The sequence below is a fragment of the Lissotriton helveticus genome, chromosome 7, assembly GCF_964261635.1.
Source record: "Lissotriton helveticus chromosome 7, aLisHel1.1, whole genome shotgun sequence".
Taxonomy (NCBI): domain Eukaryota; kingdom Metazoa; phylum Chordata; class Amphibia; order Caudata; family Salamandridae; genus Lissotriton; species Lissotriton helveticus.
The window spans coordinates 164,071,568-164,083,407 of NC_136068.1; positions in this window are offsets into that span (position 1 = coordinate 164,071,568).

Below are 11,840 nucleotides of genomic sequence, written 5' to 3' on the forward strand. Positions count from 1 at the left end.
AGTTTGCTGAGTTGTAATTCCACCCTGTTATAATCCACCCACCTGTCTTTCCACTCACATTTTCTACTGCTCAAAGCACAGGGGAAATGTGAGCACAAAAAACCCAGACTCCATGAAGAACTGGTGGCCAATGGCCCATTAATTTCAAACTTGTGGTCAGGTATTGGCAGTACAGGGGTGGTAATACCACCCAGTATTGGTAAGACATGGCTGGTATTGCTACCATGTTTACTAGGTAACTCATAATAAGGCCACCCAACAGGGTGGAGGTAATATTCAAACTGTCTCTTTATGTTCCTTGATGATTCAGACTAACCATTACATCTTATTTGTGGGGTGCAGAAATTCAGGATACAGATTAACTTAATTAGAGGGTGCAAAATTAGGAAACTAGGAATGTTGGGAAAAAAACATTCTTACTTTAAAGGGGATGAGTGTACCTATAATTTGGATGAATCAATCAACTGCTGGATTAGGGACATAGGAAGTACATACATAGGTTGTCGACAGAGGCCCATTGGTAGAGTTCTGAGAGTGCCACTGTGTACCCATACCAGCAAATTAGATTAGGATAGCTGTGCATGTGCCATGTGCTCTCTCCTCCATTCAAGGCATCCTCTAAGCTAATACTACATTGCTTTTTAGAGGTTTTGTGGTATTTCAGATGCATTAACCATGAGCAATAGACCAAAATGAATCTCAGTGAGTCAACACTGTCAGTAAATCTCCTTCAGGTTTCATGGTGACTGGATTTCCTGGTGCCCACCCGCCTCCATGTTGTCAGTTGCCCTGATATGCTTCCTTGCATACTCATTCTCACCCTGCTGGTATAAATTTGAAAGATAGACAATTACTCACTCTCCATATCTGTGAACATTAAAAGAGGATATCGATATTCAATTTAAAAATGATCAACAATGGTGTTAATACTAAGGTTAACTGCAAATTGACATCCAGACACCCCATATAATTACTGTAGGTATCCATGGTTGTGTTAGATGTTGACAAAGGTTCAAAACTCAATCAGTAATCAAGTTTATGACTTGTTATATGTAGTCAAAGAATGTTCGACTCTGTGGTTTACCTAAACCTCTGCCTCTTGAGTCCTATTCTATTACTACACTGGTAAAAGTTATTTTCAATGTTTGTTGGCCATGTCATTTATCCATCATGTTTGTTCTCGATCAATTATAGCAGGATATTCAGGTACCCTCAGAAATATTAGAAGTGTCTCAGAAGTGAGTTTTAGTGAATTTCCATGCATAATTATAGTTAGGTAAGTCAAACACCCTATATTAAGAGATTGGTTAGAGCAAAACTTGGCCTAGAAGGAGTGCTACACTAACTTCCTCAAAGCTTTTAAAGACTATAAATAGAAAAGGGCAACCAATTAGGTGCAACAGTGCCAGAGTACAGTTTTAACCAGTTAATTTTGCAAAACTGGCATGAAAATAGTGTTGAGATATACATAATGTGCATTTAGCTATTCCAAATGATGAAAGGGAGCTTCCTGAAAAGCACAATTACATTTATGGGGTAACAACTTCTCACAACTAAAGGCCATTTCGATTCCATGGACAGACAGACAGACAGACAGACAGACAGACAGACAGATAGATAGATACATAGATAGATAGATAGATAGATTACAAATGTGATATAGTTTATTGCAAAAATACAGAAGAACTGAGGCACAACTTTAGGGAAGAGTTGCTAGACATGAACACTAAAACCAATCTCACAAAACTTAGACCCTCATTCCAAGTTCTGAAGAAATGTTGCTGTTTGTGTACAACCAGAACTTTACTCTCAAATCGAAACTCTGAGTAGTGTTGTAACTACATCACACTGTAAATACTGCACATGGGAAATACCACACCCAGGGGTGCTGTTATTTAATGTGTGCAGCATTTATCACCAATTTAACCTGCAGCACCATACAATGCCCTTTGAGAAATTCTAGATAACGGAAAGTTGACGCACCGATTTTACAAATGTGTGTTTCTCCCATAGGGTTGTCCATGCATAAGCCAATAGTACTAGAAGACTTAAGGGACAAGGGTCAATACAAAGACTAACAAAATACATCTTCCATTTTAGAAGGCCAGCCCTCCTCCAACAATTCACCATCATGTGAGGTGATGCCAACATCCACAGAGGGTTTTCATGTGGTTAATTTCACAGTGCCTTTTGTTGTCAATCTCAGGTAAGCATGTCCAGAACATGCAGTATTCCCTTGGGTATAACTTGATTCCTTCTGCCATAAAATTTACAAACATCGACATTCCCCTCAAGGTTTTTCTGGTTCACTTTAACACCATGAAAGTAAATTATGGACATAAATCATCCCAACGATGTCTTCTGTAGACTAGCAGACAGGTTGCAAGCACGTATATCAATGTAAGATGCATTTATTGTTCTATTTCAGACAATAGAGGCGTGCCCCCTAAATATTGAAGGCAAAAGACACACAATTGATGTACGGAATGTGAACACATCAAAACATTCACCCCCAGTCAAGATATCAGGGTTGATCAATCGTTCTTTTGCTCACCATGCCACTCCAGTTTAAAAAAACAATGGTTTTAGGCTCAGATCTCTGTACTGCGGTGAATGTATGACATTGTTCTGCATTCTGTCCATCAATTGTTGATTTTGCTTTTGTAACCCTAAATATTGAAATCACAAAATCGATAGAACACACACAATATCGAGGACACAATACCAAAAATAAAATTTGTACAGGTAAGTCTATATTTTCTATATCTAACTCCACGTCTGTAGCTACAAGGTACACATATCTTCAAGGCATGCAGATGTGAAGTTTGGAGCGGCAAAGATATAATTCTCTAAATATAACCTTACCTTTCAATATTTTGTCCCTCAATATTCTGTGCTTAATACTATGGTACCAAAATATTGTTTGTGTCAATATTCAGCAGTACAACCGACCATAAACATCTGTCACTTCTGATTAACTGCCAAGCTTGTACCAATCCTAACTAAACAATATAGCTATTTGTCGATATACATTTCAAATCACAAAGAAAAATTTGATCCTGAACAATAATTGTAGATGTTTAAGTTATTTATTTTTTTATTTCATATTTTATATTGGTCGGATCTTACCGAAGTTCTGAGTCAGTTTGCTTTTCAGAGCAAGAAGTCAAGAAAAATGCACACCATGTGGTACCCTCAAATCACACACAGTTGTAACTTGAACCATAAAAACATTTCCAAAAGTCCAAATAAATCAATTTCTCCTACCAGACATCAAGGTCGTTCTGCAGATGCTTTGTAACCAACATAGTCAAAAGTAGCATGGCACTGCCATTCTTCAATGTTATGGGCTAATCCCAATCAAGATGGAAGCTGTATTGTTACTTTAACTCTGATGGGCAGATTTACAAGAACGGGGGCATCTCTACATATTAGCAGAGATGCAGCAGTTAATTTGCGACACGTAAAAAAAAAAACTTGCGCCAACATGGCTGCATCGCATTTACAATGTGGCGCACCGTGGCACAAGTATAGACAGATGTGTGATGCATCTTTTGGCGTAAGGGCAGCGCATTGCTGGAGTCGTGCCACAGGTACTACGCAACTCCAGCAAAAGTCAGGAATGCATATTCCTATCATGCTGCGTCACTCCTTACTCCTGCTTCAAGCAGGCTCAAGGTTTTAGCGCAGTGGCGTTATAAAAGTGACTGCATGAAATCTTGTAGATGTCACTACGTAACTTTTAAGAGGCATTATTGCATCAGAACGCCCTAAAATGGGAATGTTACAGGGATCCTCATGTACAGTTATTACAAATAGAAAGGACTGTGGCCTATTTGCTCTTTTACTAATACAGAGTTGGATATTTCGGGTCTGATTCACAAAGACATGTAAGATCCTGTAAAAGAGTACTCCTGTAGTACTACTTCCTGGACTCATAAATTCTTTTGTCAATGTGGATGTGCGCCGTGGTCAAATTGTGAACCATCTGGTCTTCAAGCCATTGATCAAGAACTATGAAGAACAATTCCCTCCTTTTTTGATGTTTCATGGTCTCCCAATTTAGAAGAGTGTCTTCAAATTAAAGATAGCCTTTCCTGCCAGAATCCTGAATTCTGATTACAAGATACCCCTTCATTCATGCTGATGCAACTATGCGAAACAAAAAGCACCTTTGCAGGAAAGAATGGAAATGGGCAGGCAGTCTTGTGATGTTTTAAGATTAGTTTAAGTCACCTTTTTGCACAGGGAAACTGGTGTAAACTGTGATTAGGATTTATCAGCAAAAATCCAAATTTCATATAAATACGAAATTGAAGGCAACTAAAGAAGCCACCCCAGTGATCATGCTGAAAAAATAAGTGACTGGCACATTCTTTTGCGGGTACCAAAGAGCCAGACAAAGCACAAAAAATATGCGTTCAAAATAAAACAACATACGGTGCAAACCAGGAATACTGAATTATGTAGTGCATTCTACATTTGTTCTCCTATGATGCTACCAGTTGTGTCAGGCTTGAACTTAACATTTCATTGTCTAACTGGAGGAAACTGGTGTAAAACACAAATGTACCATTGTCTTCTCATCTCCCATCCTTATCACCATCCTTACATATGAGGAGGCCCTACCTAACAGCCAGACAAGTCTGCAGATATAAACTCTTTCTCCCTCCTCCTTCCGGAAGGCCCCAAAAAGGAGAATGCTAAGGCAGCTCCAAAGCTGTAGACCAAGAAGAGAAGTAAGATGAGTCTAAGGCCTGGGATGAGGAAGGGGGGTCTGAGTAATGAGACTACCAGTAAGTAATCTAGGCATTAAAAGTCTGAAACCATAACATGACTTAGAGAGAGGACAGAAAGGAGGACAACAGCCTCGGCCCTTCCTTCATTATCTTCACGAGATAGGCCTATGGCGTACTATATTTGCTCATATACAAAAGATAACAAATCACACACAGAGACAATTGCGAATAAATGAAATGCACAAATAAAAGAAAATACATCACAGGCACAGAAAAAAGATACTAAATCACGAAAAGCATGATTTGCTTTCTTACTAAACTGCTAAAATAGGTGTACATGTACTCTTTATCTTCATTTTCAGGCTAATCTGGAAGAAAGCAAACACAAGGAGATGATGGACAGAGCTCAGAAACTTTTCAGATACTCACCCTCAGCCACACATCTGGGTTGAATTCATCATCGTTCTTTAGCTCACTTCACCACCCCAGTTCAAACCCAGCATATGCAAATCAGTGTCGACCCTGTACCTCATGGGAACAGTCCAGCCCGAACTACTTCCCTGAACCGGAAACAAGCATCCTGGGACCGTTTTTGGGTTGACAACCCTCATCAACCAGGCTAGCTTGAATACAGTGGCAAAGTGAGCAAGGAACCCACGTCGGGGCATACCCTGCCAACTTAGGGCGAACAAAGCAAACACAAGGAGATGATGGACACAGTGCTGAAACTTTGCAGACACTCACCCCCAGTCATAGATCTGGGTTGTATCAATCATCGTTCTTAAGCTCATTTTGTGACCCGAGTTCAGCCTCAGCCATATCGAAATTAGTCTTGACCGTGTTCCTCATGGGAACAGTCCAGCCCGAACTGCCAAGCCAGGTCTCCCCTGTAGCGGAAACAAGCATCCTAGGACCGGTTTCGGGGTGACACCCCTCATCAGCCAGGCTAGCTTGAATCCAGTGGCAAAGTGAGCAAGGAACCCACGTATGGAAGAACAACAGTGTTCTGTTAATAGATATATGTGTGTATGTTTAGGACTTTAAATATGTTTGAAAAACATTAAAGTAAAACAGAAAGACACTGTTAAACCCTAATGAAAATATAGTTTTCTGATGTCAGGCTATTCTCTGGTGAAATGGCTTCTTAGCATAATCAGCATCTTAATAAAAAGATCAGTTGAGTTTGATGCAGATTTTAATTTAGGTTGTACAATATTAAATTGAATCGGGGGGCTGGTCTCCCAAGCTATGCCAAAGAAAAGAGATCAAAATTATATATTTTTCTAGACATTCTTGCTTTTTTCCCCAAGTCACTGTTTGGGAGAACAGGTGACTGTCTTTGGAAAGCACTGGGCATGTGTAAGGGCCAGGCTCATGAAATATTCCACATAATAGCATTGATTCTTTGCCACCACCTCAGCCCTCATGACATTAAAAGCAATAAAGGGGGTGGGCAAAAAACAGAAGGCTCCATTTCTTACGTGCTGACGGAAAATAGAGTCTATGTGTCGTCGGAGAGCAACATTTCATTGAATCTACACATCAATCAATCAATCAAGCGTTTGTTAAGCGTGGCTACTCACCCGTGAGGGTCTCAAGGCACTGGGGGTGGGGGGTGCAGGTTCCAATCCTCTAAGAATGGGGTCCGTCAAAGAGCTAGGTCTTGAGGTCTCGTACGACGATGGGAATCGATGTTGTCTGTCTGAGGTGGAGCGGAAGGGCTTTCCAGGCCTTGACTGCGAGGAAGGAGAAGGATCGGCTTCCCGATCTGTTTTTTCTGGTGCGTGGCCCAAGGCATAGGAGAGCTGGGCTGATCGTAAGGTCCTTTGGGGTGCGTGGAATTTGAGTCGGCTGTTCAGGTATGCTGGTCCGGTGTCGTGGGTGAGCACCTTGAAGGTGATTCTTGCCTCGATTGAGAGCCAGTGGAGTGCACGCAGGTGCTGGGAGATGTGCCAGTGTTTTGGCAGGTTGAGGACCAGGCTTGCGGTGGCGTTCTGGATGTTCTGTAGCTTGTGGGTGAGGTTTTTGTTTATTCCCACAGAGAGTGCGTTGCCGTAGTTGAGTCTGCTGGTGACCAGAGCATGAGTGACAGTCTTTCTGTGTTCAAGGGGGCTCCATTTGAAGGTCTTATGTAGGAGGCAGAGGGTGTGGAAGCAAGAGAACGAGACTGATTGGAGATGAAAACATTGCTTGTTCTTCAGTACAGACAGAGGCCCAGATTTACTAACATTCACACAGCGCAGCTCTGTCTGAAATTTACCGGCACTGCGCTGCGCAAATGTGGATATATTTGCACAGCCCCACAGTTAGCAAGAGTTGCTAGCTGTTTTAGTGCATTTCTTTGTATGAGACCTGTACTCTAGGTACATCCTTCAACTCTATTTTACATTCGAGGACAATTGACCAACGGTAGCCGTAAAATGTGTAATTTCACAGTAATTAATCTTATGTGTAGGAAAATCAAGAGAAATTCAGCTTGATCCTTGTTTGCACCTGGTTATATTTGCCAGTACGATTTCATACAGGTCATGCTAGTACAGTAGATCAGGATTTGTCTAAAAACCAGTGGGTGTTTTTGCTAGTTCCACCCTGTTATGCCAGTAGCGGGTGGTGTCAGGGCAGAGTGGTGTGGCGGGAGGGGGGGATGACGACCCAAAATACCAACAAAAAACAAAAAAATATGATTTACCTGCTGCACTGCTGATCTTCTGCTCCTCTCAGCACCAGTCCACTGCAGACACGGGCTCCAAGACCCCCCTGTGGCCAATCCAGATGCTGCTTCATTAATTAGAGCAGCGTCAGGATTGTCCTGAGTACCCTGGACTTGCACTCCCAGAGAGACTGGGAACCTGTGCCTGCTTTTGCTAACCCGACAATGCAGCTCTGGGTGGAGACATCTCTGTGTACATGCTGGTTTCGCCATCCTAAGATGGCGGGCCAAACTGACATGCACACTGACAGCAGTGGACACCACTCCTCCTGCAGCCTGTCACATATTATGCCCCACCCCCAAGACTCATCCCCGGAAAGAAAAATAAACCTATAATAAACCATTTTTATTTTTGAAATTTTGAGGCTGCTGGCGAAGGGGCTATGCTCCAGTTTGCATAGATTAACATGTGCGAAAATGGATTCTGGGACAGCGTCCCTGTCAACTTCGTGTGCAACATATTTTTGTGCCAGAAAGTTGATGGGCACTGTCGTTTGCTTATATTTTTTTGATTTATTAAACTGCAGTTGGGCATTAGGCCTTCCTCGCATGCCTATTTTTTCTTTAGGTAGCCATATATGCGTATTAATAGGCATAGAAGAGGGGAAAGATCATCTTTTTCACTGCCAAATATTATAATCAAATGCCTTGCTTTTATTTGTTCATGTTGCAGAACTTTCCAGTGGGTGACAGCCTTTTCCTGTTCGTGAAAAGGGTCTCACTCCGATCATCCATATCTCCTAATAATTCTTCATATTGACCAAGAAGAAGCTGTTACTTTTACAACAACTGTGTGGGACCAGTCAAAGAAGAAGACACTATTTACAAATATTATTACCTACTTCCTCTGGAAATACGTAGATCACCAAAAAACCTTTGGTCATTGGGCTCAGGAGGGGTCCCATTTTATATAAAAGTTAGTCAAAACTTGGAAATGTAAAAAATGAAAATGGTAGGAAATTACATTTAAAAAGTCACCATAATTGCCCCTAACTGTGTCTGGTAGGGTGGCTGGAATTATTCACACAGTAATTTTACAGCCCTTAAATCAAAAAGGGGAAATTAACGTTTTCAAATGCTCTTTGTGACTACAGCCTCATTTGATGTTGTTCTACATAAGCAGTATTTATTTGTGTTTCTGACAGCAATTATGCTTCCCAGAAGCACAGCATAGGCAGAAAGAAATGGATTGCTAATCGGTGTTTTCTTAAGTATTGCAAAGTCATTATTGTAGCCAGCAGGTGAAATTAACATAAAGGCCTGACATAGACTGCCCTCTGTATCTCAGTGTGTGTAATTGCATGCATTGTACCTTCGACACAGGTTGACTCTACATGCTCAACATACACCAGTGTTTTGGACTCTCTCAATACAAACAAGGCATATTTTCTCATTAAAGGGCAACTTATTTATTTGTAGAATTTATAGCGCGTACTTGTACCTGGTCACATGGTCATCGGGGCTCTTTACGATAACGTTACACAGTGATCAGCTGGTATTGTCTCAGAAATAAAAACATATGTTATAATGGGAGATACAAGGAAAAAGGGGAATTGACAGTTAAGGAGGTTCCGTAGAATTTTTAATGGACCACTTACATGAGTAATTTGCACATGCTTACCCCCTTTGAGGAGTGGGACAGTGAGCAAAAAAATGATGGAATGTAATGCGGTACAGGGTAATTACCAGAGGCCAAAATGAATCAAAGCATTTGACCCACCCTGTTTGCATGGCTTGAAGACGTACTACTTCCTTCACTCTTCCTGTAATGTTGTGTTGGGCAAAAGGACACAGGCAGAACAGGAGCCCGGAAGAGTGCAGCTGCAAATGCTAGCCTCCAGGAAGTAAGGCAGCTTGCGAGCTCTGCTGACCAGAGGCGTATCTAGGTCAGAAGGATTGAGGGTGTCAGGTTTGGAGTTTTTCTTACAGGTCTTGGGCTGTTGGGACAGTTCTCGGCACCGGTCCTTGTAAGTCCTGGTTTGCCCGAGATATAGGCGACCCCTTCCAGTAGCCACAATGCCACCAACAGTGAGAAGCCTAAGCAGCCATTGCCTTCCCGAAGGAGTCCCAAGAGGAAAAAACCCCAATGGGAAAACCTCTGATGACGAGGAGACTCAAGAAATGAAGGTGAAAAAAAGGAGCCAGGAAACACAGAAAAACCAGAAGCCCAGAATGGAGCAGGAGGTTTACCGGTACCCAAACTGGAGCAGGAGGCGCAAAGGAAAAGAGCGTCAATGGAAGGAAAGGAACACCAAAAACTGGAACAGGAAACCAACAGGAGCAAGGACACACCAACAGGAACAAGGAGTGTTGGAACGCAAGGAAGCAAAATGTTCTGCCCCTTTAATACCCAAGAACAGGAAGTTACAAACCCGAACAGGAAGTGACAATACAGGAACAGGAAGCGACAAAACAGGAACTAGACCGTTGCCATCTTGGATAGGGAAAGGAGAAAAGCGCAGAATAGGAAGGCTGCCATGTTAGAAAGGCAGAACAACCTTCCCCCAAGGCCCTCTGGGAGCATGACTGTAAAGGAGAGAATGAAAACAGGCAACAAGATTGCCCCAAAGGAGATGACCCACAGGATTCTACCGCGCCAAAGGTGAGTGCAAATGCCCCCAAATATTTAGCATAGGAAACTACAGTCCTCATCTGGGACTTGCTGTATTCCTAAGATGTTATAGGAAATATCCAACGGGCCGAAGGAGAAATTATATATATATATATATATATATATATATATATATATATATATATATATATATATATATGTATATATATATATATATATATATATATATATATATATATATATATATATATACACACACACACTATATACACGCACATACGTATATATATATAGAGTGAGTGTGTGTGTGTGTGTATGTGGTATGTGTGTGTGTTTTTGTCTGTGGTTGTATTTAAAAATCCAAGTGAAATGCAACAGAGACTGTACCTAACTATTCTCTACAGAATGCATTTATTAGGGAGTTTAACACCCCAAAAACCCTCCTTGAAGCTACTGCTGACTGCAGGAGCGTAGATAGGATTCTGTGAGTAGTGTGACAGTGGTTATCTGGGAGGGTATTTCTGAAAAAAGAGAGGGAGTTTCAGCAATAAGGTGTATGTGAGAGAGAATTTCCATATGACCAAGAAAGAAAGTCAGTATGCGAGGGAGGCCTGTGGAAAATGGGGCAAGTTTAGTGACAGGAGGTATCTGAAAGAGAGTAGTTTTGTGACACAGAGGACAGTTGGTAAGAGAGGAAGTGTGAGAGGCAGGATATCCATGAAAGAGGTGCCTTTTGAGAGTTTCTTATGGTAATGAAGGGGCTGTGTGTACGGCTGTATACGTGAAGGAGTGTCTGTCTGTATACATGGACATAAGAAAAAGAAGAACAGAAAGCAAAGTGACCCTAACATTTCCATACTTCCCCTCGTGGGCACGACCATAAAGCTCACATGATTCCTCCAGCTCTGTCGTTTCCTGTTTTAGGGGAATTAGTAAAAGAGGTAACAGCAGGCTACTACAAAGATCAGCATAGTGGATTACATTATTCTTCCCCAACCCTATCTACAAGCAGGGAGCAGCTCCAGATTACAGCTACTATTTTAAAAGCAGATATCACAGAATTCCCAATGGACAACCTGAACATCAACTGGTTTGAACCAGAAGTCAAACAGTGGATCTTACCCTAAAAGGCTTGCTTCATCTGTGAAGTGGCCATTAGGCAACAGTCTATCTTTTTGTAAGACAAGCAAAAACAAGTAAACATTTCTCTTCATTCTAGACTTGATTTGTGCAATTTTAAAATGTTAGTGTCAAAGTAGCACATTGTAGAGCATTTTCTATCGCTGCTACTTGTTGCGAACATAACTCTTTGTTCCATCATAGGTACTGTCTCACTGACAGCGCCTAAAACCTACATTCTGATAATTGCTCCGCTTGACATAGGCGTCGTAAACAGGGCCAATATTCTTGGACAACCAAGAGACCTTCCAAGAAAAAATACCAGCATTGTTAAGGAAGTCCAGATAAGTATTAGAGGTACAAGTGCAGCCTGCACAAATATGATGCAGGTGTATTTCCCATGATATTGCATCATTGAAATTGTTCTGTTCTGCTGGTCACTCCATCTTGTATCCAGGAGTGAGCAAACTGTGAGTGGCACACACACACTAGGAGTTAGGGTTGTAGCACTGTGATGCGCACTGTAGCAGTGGTGCATTTTGCCTCAGCTGCTCTCCTTCTTTCATCCCCACTTCTGCCATACCTTACCTTAAGCTCTCAGCATAGCACTCAGTTCTCAGCGCGTGCCCCTTACCGACAAGCTTCAGTTGCGTTCTATCCTGATTGAGGTCTAAAAACCCTCTTGTAACTCTACCAGAAC